Raw genomic sequence first — 21960 nt, 5'->3', positions numbered from 1 at the left:
TATATTTACTAACGTTTTTTAAAAAAAAAACATGCTAGCATTCCCTTCATCATATACGCAGTCATCACATTCTGTTAAAATGTCTTATTGATGTGTTTGTCTTCCTTCTTTCCCTGATGAGAAGATTGCACTGTTTTACACCATTTTATTCCTTCTGGAATAATACTAATGTCTTCTTCGAAACATATGTCAGAAGTAAAAAGGTTTGAATAGCACCTGCGTTTAACTCCATTTATTTATTCATATATATGTATGTACATACATACATACATACATATATATATATATATATATATATATATATATATATATATCCATATATTGGTACAGGATATCACCAACTGTGTAAACAACATGAAGTACGAAAACAAACGAGTTAAATACGCATACAACGAGAGATAAAAATGGAAAACAGGACAATTAACACAGGGAACGGCCCTTCATCAATTGTCAGCTGTCTATCTATTCATCATTTCGAGCATTCAACAACAATATGAGTCTTCATAGACAGTTGCTCCCATAAATTCCAAAATGAAATTTTTAATTGATGGAGGGTCAAAGTTGGGAACAGAAACCGGACAGTGGAGACATACAAAGAAACCGAACGAAAACAACCATGAAGGGTCGTTAGACCAGAACGAGAAGAAAATAGTGAATGCTGGGGAAAATATTTTCTTTGAAAGAGAGAAGATAGGAGAGAGAGATAGTTGTCCAGTCCTTAGAACGCCGTGCAGGAAAAGAAAGATGGTTTATGTGAGGTAAAGAAAGATGGACGATGGTCACGTGTGAGCAACGACAGAGAGAAAAAGAGAAAGAGGGGAGAGCGAGAGGCAGACAGATAGAAGACTGTGAAGGGGAGAAAAAGGGAATTAGAGAAGGATGGGTGAGAAAACAGTATAGAGTAGAGTCGCATCAAAATGGTTAAGATAAACTTACTAGGAAATAGATGGGTGGCGTACATTTAAATAATGATATAAATAATGTATATATATATATATATTAATATAAATATATGTATGAAGGGGACATTGTCCGCATGGTTTGTAAGAGTTTTCATTAATTTTTCTACCAGGACATGAACTCTGCAAACGGCCGTAGAAAGTGGACTTCCTCCAACTGTATTATATACTTTATATACCATTTATATATTTTTAAAAACACATCGAACACTATGGATCTTCTAATTGAAACTCTTAACTGCTCTTAGTTTTAGTATTAAAAAATTGTTTTCAGTTCTCTTTTTCTCACACTTCCTTCCATATGTATCTCACATGGGTTTTATTTACATGAATTTTTGTATATAATTAATATATATATTTATATTTTATAAATATTAAAAAAAATATTCTTATGTGTCGATATGTATTAGTATATGTATGCGTATTTTAAGTCGAATTTATAACTATGAGTATGGTTACCTAATTTGAGTTTATACCTTAATCATTATCTTTTGTCTCGGGTTCGACCCCAATACTTTTTAAGCAATTCTATAATTTGCGTAAGAAAAAAACAATAACATTATATACATACATACATACAAACATACATTCAAACATTCATACATACATATATATTCTCGCTGTTTATTGGAAACGTAATGTATTATCCGTAGGTAGATTAGCAACACGCATCTACAAACAATTTCTTTGTTGAAGTTATAAAGAGGAGTTACGAACTTTTATTAGATTCATTACTCCGGGATAGCTTTGGTCGAGGAGACACAACAATGTCGAAACACCGGCTGTCCTAAAGTCTCCTTACGCTAATGAATTGAGTGTGTTATAAACACACGTTAGTCAGATGGAAAATGTTGTTCTCCATTTACGTGATACAATAGCGACTGTATTCATTCTTAATACGTTCCGGCAGATATACCAGCGAGTCTGCCGGAACGTAATAAGAATGAATGTGTTTGTTATCGTTTTGAGTTTTGTTCACCGTGCATATGACAGTTCATTATTCTTTAATATTTATTTAACAAGTGACGTATTACTTATAATGTTATTTTATGTGACCCATTTAATATTTTAGGCAAGGTGTATTTTAGGATGTTATTTTTTCTTTTCTCTCTTTCTCCCCTTTGCAAAACATAGTCTGAATACATAATGTATCGTTATTCTATTCTGTATAATGATGTGGAAGCTTGAAAATGGACTAACCTAAAGAGCATTTTATTAAATTATGTTCTGAATGCATTACCGGTGAAATCAAATTTTAAATGAGACATTGGCATTAAACAAATACATTATAAACAGATTTTAAAAATATATAATTCACAAATATCAAGCGCATAACGAAAAAAATAAATGAAAAACAGAAGGAAAGTTAAAGTTAACATATAAAATTTAGGGAACATTAACCAGTAAACTAGATATAATTATGTGTTGATGAAATTACAATATTATTCCATAATTAACATTACTCGCCATTTTTGCTCGGCCAGTACGGGTGGCAACTTTGGATGTGTCTTAGGCTAAACATAGCTGTGACATTGTATGCCGAAGTAATGATGAAAGAATTACAATTACCATAATGCAAATGGCATCACTGAATTTAATTTTGTTACAATAACCCAAGTATAACCTTGTGCATGATTACTGCCGAAAATATCATTACTGTTGTTATTCCATATATTGGTGGAGGCAAAATGGCCCAATGGTTAGGGCAGCGGCCTCGTGGTCATAGGATCGCGGTTTCGATTCCCAGACCGGGTGTTGAGAGTGTTTATTGAGCGAAAACACCTAAAGCTCCACGAGGCTCCAGCATGGGGATGGTGACGAACACTGCTGTACTCTTCCACCACAACTTTCTCTCACTCTTACTTCCTGTTTCTGTTGTGCCTGTAATTCAAAGAGTCAGCCTTGTCACACTGTGTCACGCTGAATATCCCCGAGAACTACGTTAAGGATACACGTGTCTGTGGAGTGCTCAGCCACTTGCACGTTAATTTCACGAGCAGGCTGTTCCGTTGATCGGATCAACTGGAACCCTCGACGTCGTAAGCGACGGAGTGCCAACGACAACGTGATTTGAGAGTGATTTGGTCCTTATGTCTAGCATGCTAGGCGACCATATAGAGCACGGAAGAAAATTTGCAGTATATTATTCTTGGTTCTTTACGTTTCAAATTTAAATACCGCTGAAGTCAACTTTGCCTTTCATTCTCCCACAATCTATAAATGCCAGTTTTGCCCCGGAGTTAAAATGATCGGCTGCTTCCCTTACCATAATTTTCTGGTCTAGTGCTTAGGTTTCAGAATCAACTATTTAACCCAGTTAGTAATGATTTATGATCATATAATGATCTATGATCCAATAGGTTCCAGTTATGATAGTCCATTCTTTTATTCAGATAGTGTATCTAAGACTACATTGTCCATTGTGTCCTACTTCTTTACTAATAATGATAGTGTAGTTTAAACGTGATTTGACTGCTACACATAACAAGGCGAGCAGCCATGTAAAGGATCTCTCGTTGAATTATAATTAAATAAATGACTTTTATGGCTAAAGAGGTCGACAATGATGTATGAGAACTGAAACCTAATTGCTCCATAATTTATTATTTAAAGGGACCGTCATGGTGGTGGTAGAGACTGAAAGTGGACAGTGTTTTAGAGGCGGCCGGTCCATACGTGGTTGTCATTTGTATTTTATTATTACTGTTGATGATGTTGTTGTTCATGATGATGATGACGATTTCGTTGATGATGATGATGAACCTACTGCCATAGAACCGAGTTGACAAACGTGACTTGGTTAATCATTAACAAAAGCAAATGACTTAAACGTTAAACTCATAATGACGTAACAGTAATTTCATTACATTAGACATGCAGGTAATTACAGATATTGTTACAATAACAACAACGACAACAACAATAATCACAACAACAATAGCAACAGTAAAAGCAACGGATAACGTAATCCACTAACCGACCCGCGCCGAAAATATAACATTCAAAAATATAACGCAACGAAGTCCTAGCGTGAGCACTCGTATATGTGTGTATAGACACACACACATATGTGTGTGCGTGTCTGTGCGAGCATACATACATACATACATATACATACATATACATATAAATATATATGCACATATATATATATATATATATATATATATATATATATATATATATATATATATATATATATATATATATACATATATATACATATGTGTGTGCGTGTGTGTGTGCGTATATGTGTTTGCGTACATAGGTACATACAAAGAAACATATACATATTACACCCATGCACGCAAACACGAGAATATAATACATGCACAGCAATTTAAGTTTTGCTAACAATATTTATTTCCCCATTTATGATTAATGTTATTTTATTACTTGCCTATTAAAGACAAAATCCATTTCAGTTTTCTGTCAGCTTTGCCTTCACTAATTATTTAATTTTTCTTGGAGTTGTCAAGATTTATATCGTTAAAAACACACACACACACACACACACACACACACACACACACACACACACACACACACACACACACACACACACAGACACACACACACAGACACACAGAGACACACACAGAGACACACACAGAGACACACACACACACACACACAGACACACACACAGACACACACACACAGACACACAGAGACACACACACAGACACACACAGAGACACACACACAGACACACACACAGACACACACACAGACACACACACAGAGACACACACGCGCGCACGCACACACACACACACACACACACACACACACACACACACACACACACACACACACACAAGATGAATTAGCTTTACGAAAATCTATTCGCTGAATTCGTGATAACGAACAATTAAAACGTCTAAAAATAGGGTATTTGGGGTGGTGGTGGTAAACGGTGGCGGGGATGAAGAAAGTTGGTACAATAACTGAAAAGGAAAAAGGCATATCTATTAAAGGACAGAGACGCATGGAATAAAACGAAATTATCAAAATATGAAATAATGCTTTGCATATTTCTTAACAACTACAACTAAAACGTGAACGAAAACAACTACAGCAGTTAAATCAACAAGAACAACGATATCATTGTGATAATGAATATCTTGAAGGAAATAGCAGTCAAAGAACTACTGATTTCAAAACTACAAATTATTACTCCAGATTGATAGCGATATTTAGCTGAAGATCAGAATAGAGTATTATGTACTCTTAACTGTGAAACAATTGTACTAAATTAACTAAAGGCAAGTGTTTTTTACTCTTCTCTATTGTTTTTTGTTCTGTGTGTATCAAAAATATCGCTATCAATCTGGAGTAATAATTTGTAGTTTTGAAATCAGTAGTTCTTTGACTGCTATTTCTGAATTCTCAGTATGTTGGAGAAGCAGGTTACTGTCAATCCCTATATATTTATGATTATAAATTATTTACCGAAGAAGGTTTTTTTCATACTGAGCTACCCGGCAGAATTGTTAATTATTAATTTTATTACTAATTGATGATTCCCTGCCCTGCATATCTATATTTTAACAATAACTCCAAGGTGGATGGTTATACCGCAGGAATTCGTACGAGTCTCTTTCCTAAACGGAACTATTTCTGATACACGCTGAATTGAAATTCATTAGGGCAAGAGGTTTTGAACTTACTGGCCGATAAATTTCTTAACGTCTTCTTCACGTGGTATTGATGTTCACATGGTCAAAATTAACGTGGGTTATTTAGACATTAACAAATTTATTAGAATATTTAGCTGAAGATCAGAATAGAGTATTATGTACTCTTAACTGTGAAACAATTGTACTAAATTAACTAAAGGCAAGTGTTTTTTACTCTTCTCTATTGTTTTTTGTTCTGTGTGTATCAATAATATCGCTATCAATCTGGAGTAATAATTTGTAGTTTTGAAATCAGTAGTTCTTTGACTGCTATTTCTGAATTCTCAGTATGTTGGAGAAGCAGGTTACTGTCAATCCCTATATATTTATGATTATAAATTATTTACCGAAGAAGGTTTTTTTCATACTGAGCTACCCGGCAGAATTGTTAATTATTAATTTTATTACTAATTGATGATTCCCTGCCCTGCATATCTATATTTTAACAATAACTCCAAGGTGGATGGTTATACCGCAGGAATTCGTACGAGTCTCTTTCCTAAACGGAACTATTTCTGATACACGCTGAATTGAAATTCATTAGGGCAAGAGGTTTTGAACTTACTGGCCGATAAATTTCTTAACGTTTTCTTCACGTGGTATTGATGTTCACATGGTCAAAATTAACGTGGGTTATTTAGACATTAACAAATTTATTAGAATATTTAGCTGAAGATCAGAATAGAGTATTATGTACTCTTAACTGTGAAACAATTGTACTAAATTAACTAAAGGCAAGTGTTTTTTACTCTTCTCTATTGTTTTTTGTTCTGTGTGTATCAAAAATATCGCTATCAATCTGGAGTAATAATTTGTAGTTTTGAAATCAGTAGTTCTTTGACTGCTATTTCTGAATTCTCAGTATGTTGGAGAAGCAGGTTACTGTCAATCCCTATATATTTATGATTATAAATTATTTACCGAAGAAGGTTTTTTTCATACTGAGCTACCCGGCAGAATTGTTAATTATTAATTTTATTACTAATTGATGATTCCCTGCCCTGCATATCTATATTTTAACAATAACTCCAAGGTGGATGGTTATACCGCAGGAATTCGTACGAGTCTCTTTCCTAAACGGAACTATTTCTGATACACGCTGAATTGAAATTCATTAGGGCAAGAGGTTTTGAACTTACTGGCCGATAAATTTCTTAACGTCTTCTTCACGTGGTATTGATGTTCACATGGTCAAAATTAACGTGGGTTATTTAGACATTAACAAATTTATTAGAATATTTAGCTGAAGATCAGAATAGAGTATTATGTACTCTTAACTGTGAAACAATTGTACTAAATTAACTAAAGGCAAGTTTTTTACTCTTCTCTATTGTTTTTTGTTCTGTGTGTATCAAAAATATCGCTATCAATCTGGAGTAATAATTTGTAGTTTTGAAATCAGTAGTTCTTTGACTGCTATTTCTGAATTCTCAGTATGTTGGAGAAGCAGGTTACTGTCAATCCCTATATATTTATGATTATATATATATATATATATATATATATATATATATATATATATATATATATATATATATATATATATATATGTGTGTGTGTGTGTGTGTGTGTGTGTGTGTATGTATGTGTGTGTATATGTTTGTGTGTCTGTGTTTGTCCCACCAACATCGATTGACAACCGATGCTGGTGTGTTTACGTCCCCGTAACACTAGCGGTCCTGCAAAAGATACCGATAGAATAAGTACTAGGCTTACAAAGAATAAGTCCTGGGGTCGATTTGCTCCACTAAAAACGGTGCTCCAGAATGCCCACAGTCAAATGACTGAAACAAGTAAAAGAGTAAAAGAGTAAAGAGTAACATAATATTTTATAAATTATATCCAACCCCGATCCACCTGAAAAAAAAAACAAACAGTTATTGGAATCTTTATTTATTTATATAGTTTGCATTAATTTTCTTTTTATAAAAAAGCCTATATTCAGAAAAGCACTTCCAACATAAAAAAATGTAAATTCGTAATGACTTTTATGATATGCATTAAAAAAATATGCACGCACCTCAAACGAAATACATGAATGAACACCATAAAATAAGCATTAATAGTATTTACTATTTAATTAAATGACCATTGTGTTTCCAGTCGAAGTGAGGTGAACTTTGTCTTGATTTCCATACATTTAATATGAATTTGTGCCTATCTTCGTAGTCTATTCCGACTTCAGAAGCTTTTGTCACTAAATTGATAGCATGCTGACTCCTTAGCTATGGCAACGAAGAGGTGTTGGTTATGATGTCAGATCTTTTTATTTGTTTGTCATAACACGTGCAGGTGTATATATCAAACACTTCATTGAACTCCTCTAATTTCTTATCAAAACTCCTCTTTGCTTGATAGGTATTTTGTTTAATTTACAAGTAGATTAAATCAATCTCTCAGTTTTTAAAACTATTTCCTCGAATCCAATATAAGGAAGAGAAAATTTATCCCATATTGTTTGCACATCAGCAGCAACAATCCGGTAGTATTCTTTCGCTGTGGGTGAAGTTTTTGATAATGTTCTTTACATTTACATATGTCTAAATAATGTCGAAGTACATCAGCTTTGATGGGGTCATTACTGTAGGAAGTTCTGCAAGAAATGCAAATGTTGAATTACAGCTTTTACTTCTAGTTGCCATTATATAATTTTATATACTTAAATTACCACAGTTTAAACTTATGTGGGTAATTTTGTAAAATTATAATACAATTTAGCTCAAAAATAATCTGAAAAACAAAAAGAAAATCATTTAACAAATGTATACATTTCCTTAAAAATATTCATTTAACACATATTAAAGTTATAATTTTACCGTATTGCAGGGGTACCTACCTACCAATTGTCTTATATCTCAATGTTTTTGCTATCTTTACTCATCAGATGTTTTAAACAAGGTTTCTACAGTGAAATATGATCAAATATTTCATATCGATAAGCAATTTAGTATATATGTGTAAGAGATTACATGATTAAGATAGGAAATTAGTGTATCTAATTGTAAGGGGTGTATGCAAGGGGTACGGAGGGGTCACATAGCCATAATTTTCATATATTTTTTTGAAAATGCTATTTGAAACTTTGTGCATACCGTGTAATTAAGGTTCCTTAAAAATGGTTGTGTTTCGACACCACCTAACGTATGTATATGTATACACACACACACACACACACACACACACACACACACACACACACACACACACATATATATATATATATATATATATATACATACACACACACGCATATATATATATATATATATATATATATATATATATACACACATATATACATCCATGCATACATATATATCTCTCGCTCTCTGTATGCATGTGTGTGTATGTATGTATATATATATATATATATATATATATATATATATATATATATATATATATATATATGTATGCATGTATGTGTATGTATATATATGAATATATGTATGTAAGTACGTATCTATCTATCTGTATATATATATATATATATATATATATATATATATATATATATATATATGTATATATAAAGTGTTCTTTCTCTCGTGCAAATCAAGTTTGGGTTTGGTCATTGATAGATAAAATGGTTAATAAAGTGTAAACTAGATTCAAGTACTCGAGAGATAATTTTCTTCGGATCTATAATACCAATCTAAAAGAAGACAAATTTCAAACTGAAAGAAGAAATTTTTGTGGAAGCTCTAATCAGAGAAGTTTTCAAAAGTTAGAGATGTGAAGGAGGGTTAAACGTTGATGAGAAAATTGCGTTGCAAAGTTTAGAAAGATTCTGTGCAGACCTTTCGAGAAATCCCAATCCCGAAAACTATATTGAAAATATTGATTGATCATCTTAAGTCTTATTATCGTAATGAGTGCATGCGTTGGGGGACAATATGTTATTAGAAGTTCCTTTTTTGGCCCCTCACTTTTTTCCGGAAAAGTGGCGATTTTAGTGCCGTAGATATTCGTCATGAAGCACCTGCTTCTCCAGTTCCTGGATCTTAAGAAAAACATATAAAAATGAAATGTGACTCAAATCCTCTTGCCCTATATATCTCCGATTTTTGACTGTACAGTAATAAATATTTGTAATATCTATGCTGTCCTCACCTATGAATAAATAAAAATAAAAATTGTACTATAAATCCAGCTGTTTTCAAACAAAATACATATCGTAATGATATAAACTCTAATGCTGTAATGGAAGCAGCAGTGCATTTACTAATGATGTATTTCCTTAACTCATTAATAACCAATCGAATTCCGTTTCTATTGATCGCTTTAGTTGATGACTGTAGCATACTATGTGGATAGCAGGCAAAATATCAGGTAACTAGTGGTAGCTTGTATCGGCAAAATTTTATTGTTATGAGAAGTTTGGGCTTACATAAGTTCATGTGCTGTGGGAACAAATATAATCCGACGCTTCGAGACTGTTTGAAAGGAAAGGTTCTTTCATCAGAAGGAACAGGCCGGGACGTCAGATTCATCTTCTTCACGCAGGATACTAACTTATAAAAGTTCATATTCACAACCATGCAAGCCAACAACAACAGGGAGATTCCATTAAAATCTACAGGTACTTTTAGATCATTTCTATAAAAAATGTGTAAGTATAAGGATCTTTAAAAATGTAAATGTATGCAGTAACCAAACCTAACCCAATAAAGAAATGTTCCAAATTTATTCGTATTTTGCACAGACACTATTTTAATTATTGGGATACACATATATAAATATCTTTAGGCGGTGAGCTGGTAGAAACGTTAGCGCGCCGGGAGAAATGCTTAGCGATATTTCATCTGCCGTTACGTTCTGAGTTCAAATTCCGCCGAGTTCGACTTTGCATTTCATTCTTTCGGGGTCGATTAAATAAGTACAAGTTACGCACTGGGGTCGATGTAATCGACTTAATCCTTTTGTCTGTCCTTGTTTGTCCCTTCTATGTTTAACCCCTTGTGGGCAATAAAGAATATAAATATCTTTTGTTTTTGTAGGATATGAACCGAAAAATATTTGGCAGCTAGAAATAACAGCAAAATTTGCAAAACAAAACCAAATTTCATGGATACACAGTGCATGAAAAAGAAGGACGAGATGGTCACGGCAGAACATCTCTGCTTATAAGTTCGTTGAATAAAGGATAAACTGGGCTAAGTGATAACAGTTAAAATGTGTTTCATAATTAATGGCTAATGATCTTCGCATGGATTAGTTATACGAGAGGGCGTTGAAAAGTTCCTGGCTTTAAGGATGTCGCGAAAGGCCTGGTTGGAGGACCAATCTTTGAGTTCTGTTACAGGGCTTAGGAAAAGTGAAGTGTGTGAATCTGAGGGGGGAATATGCCGAATAAAATCATAATTAATTGACCCTCCTGTATTTTTTTCCCGAAGCCAGGAATTTTCAGCACTCACTCGTGCATCATGAATAACAACTATGTGACACAAATAAACGCATTACATACATACATACATACATGCATACATACATACATACATACATACATACATTGCTGAGACCCCCTTCGGTCATGACTGACCATGGGATTGCACCTTGAAAGTTACCCTCCGAAGCACAAGTCCGGGCAAGTTTGTTTATGGAAGACCAGCAGTCGCCCATGAATACCAGTCTCCCCTCTCCACACCATCATTGTTGTCCAAGGGAAAGGCAAAGGCCGATATAGCTTGGCACCAGTGACGTCGCGACTCATTTCTACAGCTGAGTGAACTGGAGCAACGTGAAATAAAATATCTTGCTCAAGAACACAACACACAGCCCGGTCCGGGATTCGAACTCACAGCCTCGCGATCGTAAGCTCGACGCTCTAACTACTGAGCCATGCGCCTTCACATACATACATACATAATACATACATGCATACATACATACATATATACATACATACATAAGGGATAAGCTGAGGCTAAGCAATAACAATTAAAATGTAAATAAGAACCCGCACTATGGTAGAAGCCACAAATAAGAAATAAGAACCCACAATATGGTAGAAGCAATAGCCACTCATAATAAAAAAGGAATACTGGTGGAATGTATCAGTGAAGACCACAATCAAATGTAAGCAAAACAGACCTGATAAAATGATTTGGAATAGAGAAGAGAAACTGTGCACAGTTGTGGAAATTAGGTGACCGTTTACATAAGGTTGAAGATCAGTGAAAAAGAGAATACCTATGCTGAACTATTGAGAAATCTGCAGTTACTCTGTCCAGATTGCAAGTTCAGGTTTATACCTATAATTATTGGGGTCCTGAGATATGTAACACACTGCCTAAATACCAATCTTGAGAAATTAGGCTTCTCAAAACCAGAAAGGAAAAAGTTAATTCATAAACTACAGATTCAATCCATCACTGAACTGTAAAAATGTGTAAAACTTTCCAGAAGTTTATCATTTAAATATATATGAACTTGTTTAGACATACAACTATATGCACGAAAATACAAATCTGCACATACATACATACATACATACATACACACATATATACATACATACATACATACATACATACATACCCTGTTATTGATGTTGAAATTCTAATGAAGGAGCCTTGGATCTAGGTTAGAAACCGGTTCTTTCTTTATTGGCATGAAATCTTGAAATAAACTGAATAATAACATACATATATATATATACATACATGCATGCATACATACACATATATACACGCGCATGCGAATATACACTCATAGACACATATAAACACACATTCATATGTATAGACACTAACAACCTACATGTAGCTATATACAGACACATGCTAAGATAGATGCACACATACACTGACACAATCGCACGCATAAACATAGACACAAACGCAAAAACATGCAAAGACAAAATCGTTACCGCGCCGGGCAAAATGCTTGGAGCTATTTTGTCCGTCTTTACGTTCTGAGTTCAAATTCCGGCGAGGTCGATCCTGACTTTCATCCTTTCGGGGTTGATGTAATCGACTTAGCCCTTCCACCGAAATTGCTGGCTTTTTGCCAAAATTTGAAAACATTATTGTCTCACATCGGAATGGATGAGAAGAAAGTAGATTCAAGTTTTCACTAAAAACATTATCATATTCGTTTTCTTCCAGTCTAAGGGAATCCAGATACGCGAAATTAAATAATACATATAGTGAAGTCTATAGTTCTCAGTAACCTATAGAGTAGAAAGTGTTTACGCTGAACAATTTCAGACGAGCAGAAACTGTTGTAGTACTGGAGGAAACAACAAAAATGGATGCATAACTAAACTGGATGATTAGAAAATGGTTGAGATATGTGCCAAGAGTTTACTTGATTTTTCTTTTTAACATTTCCTTACACGCATTCTTAGAGGTACGAGTGTGTGATAGTTGTGATGTTTCAGACTGAAACATTTTCTGGACTTGAAAAAGGAAATCAAAGGGGAAAATGTGATATTATTCAGAAAACTTATGCAGGTTTATAAAACCCCAATGATATACATAGATTTGTCGAAACATATACTAATATTCTCACTTTGGCAGAATCGGTAAAACACCAGAAAACAATGCATATATAGAGGTGTGGTTCAAATCCCTTGGAGGACTTTACCTTCAATTATTCGGAGTCAAGAAAACATAGAAAAAAATTATTTTACCAAAATTTACTGCTATGTGTATATATTACATCAATATACAAAGGTACCAGATTCTTGATGGACAGAGTCTATTTCTTTTAGAAATGCTTTGATTGTTTTTCTATAAATACTTTATCGCTACTACAACGGTGTCTGCTTATCTGAACTCGCAAGACGTGTACATATTGTTGGCAGAGTACCAGCCGTGTTCTTTTCAACAGAAATGTTCTTCTCCAGAAGTCATCCACGTTGTTCTTCCATACTATGTGTAAATAATTTAATAAGTATTAACAAGTATTTCAATACAATTATCAGGAATGCAATAAAACTGGTGATGGCCAGTGCCACTATGTAGTAAATGCATGCTCATGCCAAGTGGAATGAATTATTTTGGCGTGTGGAAAAGAAGTCTAATATTTCGAGCAGATATGTTGGAATAAGAGCAAATAAGAGATCTTTTATACAGCAGTTACATCTGCTATAAATAACAACCAAATTTTCCACAAATCATGCCCTACAATTTTATAAATATAGATTTATCGGATAATGTCCTAAGTAATTTTTGTCTTCTCTTGTATGTACATTCTCACCTAGGTTGTTTTGTAGGAATATTAAATCGGTTCCAATACTTGAGTGGTAATTCATTTTATTAAACCATGAGGAAGAAAGGCAAAGATAACTTCAGTGAGATTTGAACTCAGAGAAAAAATTGTGACTATATACGATAAGGCATTTTGTTCGACGCTCTAACGATTCTGCAAGTTCAACGCCTAAATTGTCTGAGAACAAAAAATGACTCGAACCTGGCTTTCGACTAGCGAGGACAATTATGTTGCTTTACTTACTTCACACATTCAATTAGCCACTATCCATGGCTATTTGGCGTACACTATTTAAAATATCTATATATTTCTTAATTACAGTTTGTTTCCCCTGTTCTTCAGAGTGAAAAGTAGCCATCTATTTTAATTAATGAAAAAATAATTAATGTAATTTTTCATACGAAATGGCCGGTATCCCAGAGATAATGATTTAGTTTCAGTATCTCAACATTCTATTCTAAAGCTATCTACTGATAATGGTGTTGATGACGTGCACATGACATAGCTTCAAAATCAAAACTAAATCGATTGTGAATTATTACTGTAAAGACTGCTTTTGTTTAATTTATTTCGGATTAATTATTAACCCGTCAGTTATAAAGATACGACGAAGATAATGAAGTATTCATACATACATATATACATGCATGCATGCATCCATGCATCCATCCATCCATCCAACTATCTATACATACATACATGTATATATATATATATATATATATATATATATATATATACATACATATACATACATACATACACACATACATACGTACCTACATACATACATACACTCATACATACATACATACACACACACACACACACACACACATATATATATATATATATATATATATATATGTATACACACACGCACACACACACACACACACACACACACACATATATATATATATATATATATATATATATATATACACACATACAAAACTAACATATATACACAAATATACAGATATATACAACACTACTTACAAATTTAAAAGAGAGGGAGAGAGAGGGGGGACATATACATAGACACACACACACACACACACATATACATATACATTTCGCACCGTGAAAACGAACAGTTTTTGAAGAGCCAAAAGAGAAAATTGTTCAAACATTTGAAAGCAGCGAAGCATTAAAGCAGTCTTTCGAAGAATAGAATTGAGAAACTGGAGGCAAGGAAGAAAATAACGATGACGTGCTAAGACTAATAGTGGTAAAATATAACTTTCTGATGATTTTAATGATACACACACACAAACACACACACACACACACACACACACACACACACACACACACACACACACACACACACACACACAGACACACACACACACATATATAAATATATATATGATTATCATCGGATGTGATGGCGTGCGGCCTAGTGTTTTGAGTGTTGACTCACGGTCACGAAATCATAGACTCACCTGTCAGACTGAGCGACACGATTTTGAGAGTTCTAATTATGTATTCCACATGATTAAAGAATCTTTCTTGGTTATGCATTGTGACAAGATAATTGTGTTGTTGAAGAAATCGAGGCTATCACGTTCCCACAGGAAATTTTTTTTCTTTGGATGTCTTTGTTCATAGAAGTAACGCTGTATTGACATACCTGTAGACTGAAGTTGAAGAAAAATTAAAACATGGCATCATCTGCCTAGGCGTGGGAATTATTTGAGGTATTGGCGAGTAAACCCTTATTTTACAAAAAGAAAATAGTGGTCAACATGAATGAGTTTTGAGAATACCAGAGATGAAATGTGGGTCACAAAGTTGTATCTGTGCACGCTACAATACTTGATGCCCCTAACTCAAGAAATGTGACCCCCCACCAAGCAGGGAATTTTGAGTTTTGTATCAGACACAGCCTTTCAAATGCTAAGTGTAATGACATTGTTTTCACCAAATTTTTCCATAGAAAGTGATTATTAGTGAGTGATATAGGAAGGTAGATTTGTCTATGTGGAAGCTGTGCGGGAAAGTATGTGACTGAATGTTTTGAAAAGATATATGTTAACGACTGGAGAGAGAGAGAGAGAGAGAGAGAGAGAGAGAGAGAGAGAGAGAGAGAGAGAGAGAGAGAGAGAGAGAGAGAGAGAGAGAGGATTGTTTCTGAACAATTGATGGAGAAAAATGTAAGATTCGCAGAGGGTACTTGTTAACTTTCGATAACACTTGAGACGATGATCGTTTGCTGTCAGTACATGGTTGTAAAACCCTATAGCATGCCGCCTAAGTTCTAGACTGAGCTTGCAGACTGTACAGTGCACAAAGGCAACTTTTGCACATATAGTAGCCGTGCATGAGTTGCGGGAGAGGATAAAAGCTAGTCAGTTGGTATTGGGTAGGTGTTCTATTTTGTTTTGTTGGTAGTGTTCTTCGGCTGTATTAACGTAGCGCAGTGTCATGTCAAACATTTGTAAGATTTGATGTTATCAACTTCTCATGTATGTGGGATGTAGAAGCACATGTTTGAGAGGATACTACCAGCCGCTTACTTAGCTTTCTGGGGTTGTTTGGAGTGATGCAAATTTGTTGTCAGGAATAGTTATTGTAAACTGGTCGAGCTCTACACTGTATGTGTGTGTGCGTGTATGGTTATGCGAGTATGTGTGCATATATGTGTATGTTCAGCAAAATTAGTGTCTTAGATTTGCGAATAGTATTTTAATGTGCACCACACGTGAATTTTTCTACATGACGAGTAACTGATGAGACTAGCAAGTATTTTTCTGACTAATGAAATTAGTCTAGCTTTTGGTAAAACGAATTTTGGCATCTAAATATATCTCGACTAAATATATCTTAAATGATCAAATCGACTTTATGCATTTGATATGCAAGCAGTCACTCACCAACACCTTTCTCTATCCTCACCCTGACTCCACATTACTAGTATCTCCTCTCGTCATCTGTACTTATATAATCACTTTTCCCGCTCCTTCCAGCTCTTTTTATACGGATAGTTTGCCGCTTTTCCACAAAAAAAAACAAAAAACAAACATCGAATACATCAATCTGATCAGCCTTGGAGGTCCATCATCAGTCATGGAACAACTTCGTAACCAGACTAAAGCTTTGAAAAGTAGTTTAGCTTAAATTAAATAAAGTAATCTAAAGGTGGTTTATCCGCATCTATATTATCTAGCGCTAGATGTAGCTCATCCCATAGTTTACGTGGACGTAGCTTATCTTGACTTAGTTTATAGAGATCTAGCTTAGCTAAACTTAGCTAATCTAGATCTAGTTTATATTTGTCTAACTTAACTGTGTGTGTGTTGGCACTCCGTCGCTTACGACGTCGAGGGTTCAAGTTGATCCGATCAACGGAACAGCCTGCTCGTGAAATTAACGTGCAAGTGGCTGAGCACACCATAGACACGTGTACCCTTAACGTAGTTCTCGGGGATATTCAGCGTGACAAGGCTGACCCTTTGAAATACAGGCACAACAGAAACAGGAAGTAAGAGTGAGAGAAAGTTGTGATGAAAGAGTACAGCAGGGTTCGCCACCATCCACGGCCGGAGCCTCGTGGAGCTTTAGGTGTTTTCGCTCAATAAATACTCACAACGCCCGGCTTGGGAATCGAAACCGCGATCCTATGACCGCGAGTCCGCTGCACTAACCACTGGGCCATTGCGCCTCCACCCTAACTTAACTAAGTTGAGCCTATTTAGACCTAGTTTATCTATGGCAAACTTATGTATGTCTAACTTAACTAGACTTAGCCTTTACCTCGCATTAATGTAATTTCAGTTATTAGCAATGACCTTACCTGGTTCTAACGCATGTGGATTTCTCTTATCGTGTCTACTTTGTTGCATTAAATCACAGACTGTTTTATTGGAATTCTGTTTCAACCTAAACAACGAAAGATAATATCGTTTACATATGTAGTCAATAATAATTAAAACTATATTTCACCTATAATGATTTAGATTTTTTTCTAAACTTTTATCCTTGTTTATATATATAAACCTAGCTTCTATATACATACGTACACACACACACACACACACACGCACACACACACACACACACACACACACACACACACACACACACACACACACACACACACACACACACACACATGTGCATACATATGTACAGACACACAGACACACAGAATCACACACGCATACACACACCTTATCTCGACATATACACGAAAAAAATCAATATAGCTACCATCATGGAACAACAGATTTCAAAGCGATCCTAAAAAGCAAAAAAGTAACAATTCTGTTTTAGAAAGGAAATTTAAAATAAATTAATACAACACTCATTGACAATGGCGTTGACAGCAACGATAATGATGGCGACAATATGGTATTGTTGATGGTGATGATCATGATGGCAGTAGTCCTGATGTTAGATGACATTATTAATAATAAAGTAGTCGTTTTACTCAAACGCGGAAACTTCCTCTCCACAGTAGGTGACACTGAGACTGAATACTCCATCCGTTGTAAGCAGACTACTAATAGCCAGAAACTGTAAACAAGGAATAATTCAAGAGATTCACGTTATTGGTTGATGGCTGCCTATAATAATAATAATAATAATAATAATAATAATAATAATAATAATAATAATAATAACAATAACAATCATAATAATAATAATAATAATAATAATAATAATAATAAGAAGAAGAAGAAGAAGAAGAAGAAGAAAGAAAGAAGAAGAGGAATAGCTCCGGGTTAAATAACATGGGCATACACTAAGAAAATCTCTCCTCAAAACAAACTCGATCCAATAACATCGGTGCGATGGAAGGAAAACTTCGCAGTACAACTGTGGGAAAAGTTCTGTTCAGGCAGAAAAAACAAAAAAAAACGAAAAGACTTTTGTTATATAAAATGCAGTTTCTTTCTTAAATGCACTTTATATCAATGCAGCATACGCGAGAAGTCGAAACCAAAATTAGGAAATCTGGTAAAATACCACTTACACAGTAAGTACGTAATTTGAATAATTACCTATACATGCAACTCTTCACGTATCCATGTACACATGTTAATATCTATAAGCAACATAAATAATGCCTGCACGACACACACGTACACACACAGAAAATAAAAGAAAAAAACACGTGTCACGAGCGATGCCGTACCAAACAAAAACAAAGCGACTTCCCACAAACGAATATAAAAAGGAGCAAATTAGTAACTCAGGTCAAAACATAACAAAACAGTTATGCCCGGAAACTTAGCTACAAAAAAAAAAAAAAAGAAAATGTAGAGGCGATTTTCAATCTGTCGGCCTACGATATGATAAATATATCCATTCGAAGAACAAGGAAGCGGTGTCAGGTCAAGAAGTCAACTCTGGACCGTCAATGCTTTAATGACAAACTAAAATTCATGCCGGATCTGTCATCACTCGCGACAAGGACCGCATTACTCAGTGGGGAACCAGACTGGGGTCGAAAAGTCTGCTGCTGGAATAAACTCTAAAAAAAAAAAACAAAAAAAAAACGATCTAATACGTAACCAGATCCAGGATAACTCTAACCCTAGTCCTGTAGTGACATCACCAAAAATTTCACCTGAAGCAAAACGCATAAAATGGACTAGAGAGGGTTATAGAGATCTGTTGAAAGCTTTCTATACAGCTCAACTAAACCCAGACAATAACCTCATACTGCAAACTTAGTAGGTGATGAAGTACGTAGATATATAGGTGCAAATAAACTAAGTACGCAGAGACATCATTAAAAATAAAAGGTTAACTGACGCTAAAATTAGCCAGATTAAGACACAAATATCTCATGGTAGACCAAATGAAAACAGCAACAATGCATATGAAATAGGTAACAGATGCACAGTACCCAATGTACGAGCAGTACATCCCAACGATGGAAGCTGAAGAAAGAATAGTGAAGAACAGATATGTGGAAAAAGAAGAGAAAGCAGATCTACCTCAAGAACACCAGAATAAATATGACACAATATTTGAGGTGAATAATAAAGAGAAGATCATAGAAGCAAAAGAATATATTATGAGAGAACTCAGCACGACTGAGTCTACTGACATCATCAATAAAGAACCGCTGGCTAAGTTTTCAAACAGCATAAAAAAAAGAACATAATCTCGGTATATAATGTTACTCTTAGATAAATCTTAAGTAGTAAGGGAAATTACCTAACAACCTTAAATAACCTCATCTATACCACTACTAAAGTGGTAATTACTCAACTAGGTATCAGGAAAACACGGAAAAGGGCCAATCATGTCAATAGACCTCCTAAGTGGAAAGTAGCAATTCAAAAAGAGATCGAATCTCTGCGGGCGGATATATCGGTTCTCGATGAACTTACTAGAGAAGTAAATGTTAAGGCAAAACAACCTAGAAAAGTCAAGCAAAAATATAAAAATCAAAGATTTTATAAACCTCACTGCAGTCAACGAACACTTGAAGCAACGAATACAACTGAAAGCTCAACGGCTTAAAAGGTATGACAAAAGGATCAAATTTTATCAACAAAACAAGACGTAAAGAAAATTTATAAGGAAATTGGCAAAAGTAAGATTGGGAGAATTTACGAAAAAAAAAACAACAGACGAAGACAGGTGGTGTAAACAACAAATGGATGTATAAGTTTAACGCTCGGGAATAGATAAAGTTTTTGACGTTTCGAACTATGCTCTTCAACTGAAAGGAACACAGAAAGAAATAAAGAGAGAAACAAGGAGAAAAAATATAAATGTAGTGGTCAGCGATCTATCTATCTATCTATCTATCTATCTATCTATCTATCTATCTATCTATCTATCTATCTATCTATCTATCTATATATATATATATATATATATATATATATATATATATATATATATATATATATATATATATATATATATATATATATATATATATATAATGCTAAAGCTGACTGGATAGAATGTGAGACAGTGAGACAGGGTGAAGTTGAAGAGTAGAAATGAGATGCAATACAAACAGAAGACCTAAGATGTGTTCTTAGGAAGTCTCACAAATGGCAAACCCCAGGACTGGACCGAATTCCTAATTTCTGGCTAGCTGTATCTCTGACTGATGTCATCCAGAACCCAGAGCAAATACCTGCCTAGTTAACCGAAGGAACAACATAATTTCTACCAAAATCTGAAGACACAAAAAGTCCAAACAACTACCAAGCAATAACATGTCTCGACACCACCTACAAGATCCTCACATCCATATTAACTGACAGAATATACACATCACATGAACAGAGGTCTACCTTGTAAGAATCTGGAGACGACAGGAGAGATCTTGTATATTACAAGGGCCTTGAGTATTCAATTATGTGGGACTCTATCAAACGCTTTCCTATAGTCTATCCATGCCATACTCAGGTGCTTCTTTATGCTCCAGCAATTCTGTACAATCATTTTACTTATGAGTAATTGATCTTTGCACCCATAAGAATTCCTTTTACAACCTTTTTGAGCTTGTGGAAGGATAGCAAATGTGACAATGATGACCACAATACAGAGGGAAGAATTTAAGACAAGATTTAAGTAGAATAGAAGCCTGGAGACTGAACAAGTTAGGAAACACAAAATGCAAATCTTCCCTTGAGAAAAGATATTTGGTTAAAGAGAAAGGATTTGGGACAATAATAGAAGAGTTGAAACAGTGTATCATAGCAGTAGTAGGCAAGCTCTCCAGATATTAGAAAAGAATAGTTCAGTATCAACAGAATAGATTATTTGAGACAGACCAGAGGAGATTTTATAACCAAGTAAATAGTGGAGAACGAAGTACTGAAAATGAGAAACCTAATGCAGAAGAAGCTAGAAAGTTCTGGAGTAATATTTGGGATAAACCAATCATAATGGAGATGCAGTATGGTTAAAGAAAGCGAGGGAAGAAGTAATGAGTGAGAAGCAGCCAGATCTAAGATTAACTAGTGCATTAATGAGTAAAGTGTTAGGAAAAATGCCGAATTGGAAGGGCACAGGACCAGATTTAGTTCAAGGGTACTGGCTAAAGAAATTTACTAGTTTACATGGGAAGCTGAGAGAAGAACTTAAGAATTGCCTCAATGGAAAAATAATACCAG

Source organism: Octopus bimaculoides, chromosome 2 (assembly GCF_046866305.1).
Source record: "Octopus bimaculoides isolate indiv1 chromosome 2, ASM4686630v1, whole genome shotgun sequence".
Taxonomy (NCBI): domain Eukaryota; kingdom Metazoa; phylum Mollusca; class Cephalopoda; order Octopoda; family Octopodidae; genus Octopus; species Octopus bimaculoides.
The sequence above is the reverse complement of the archived record's forward strand: the minus strand, read 5'-3'. Positions refer to the sequence as shown.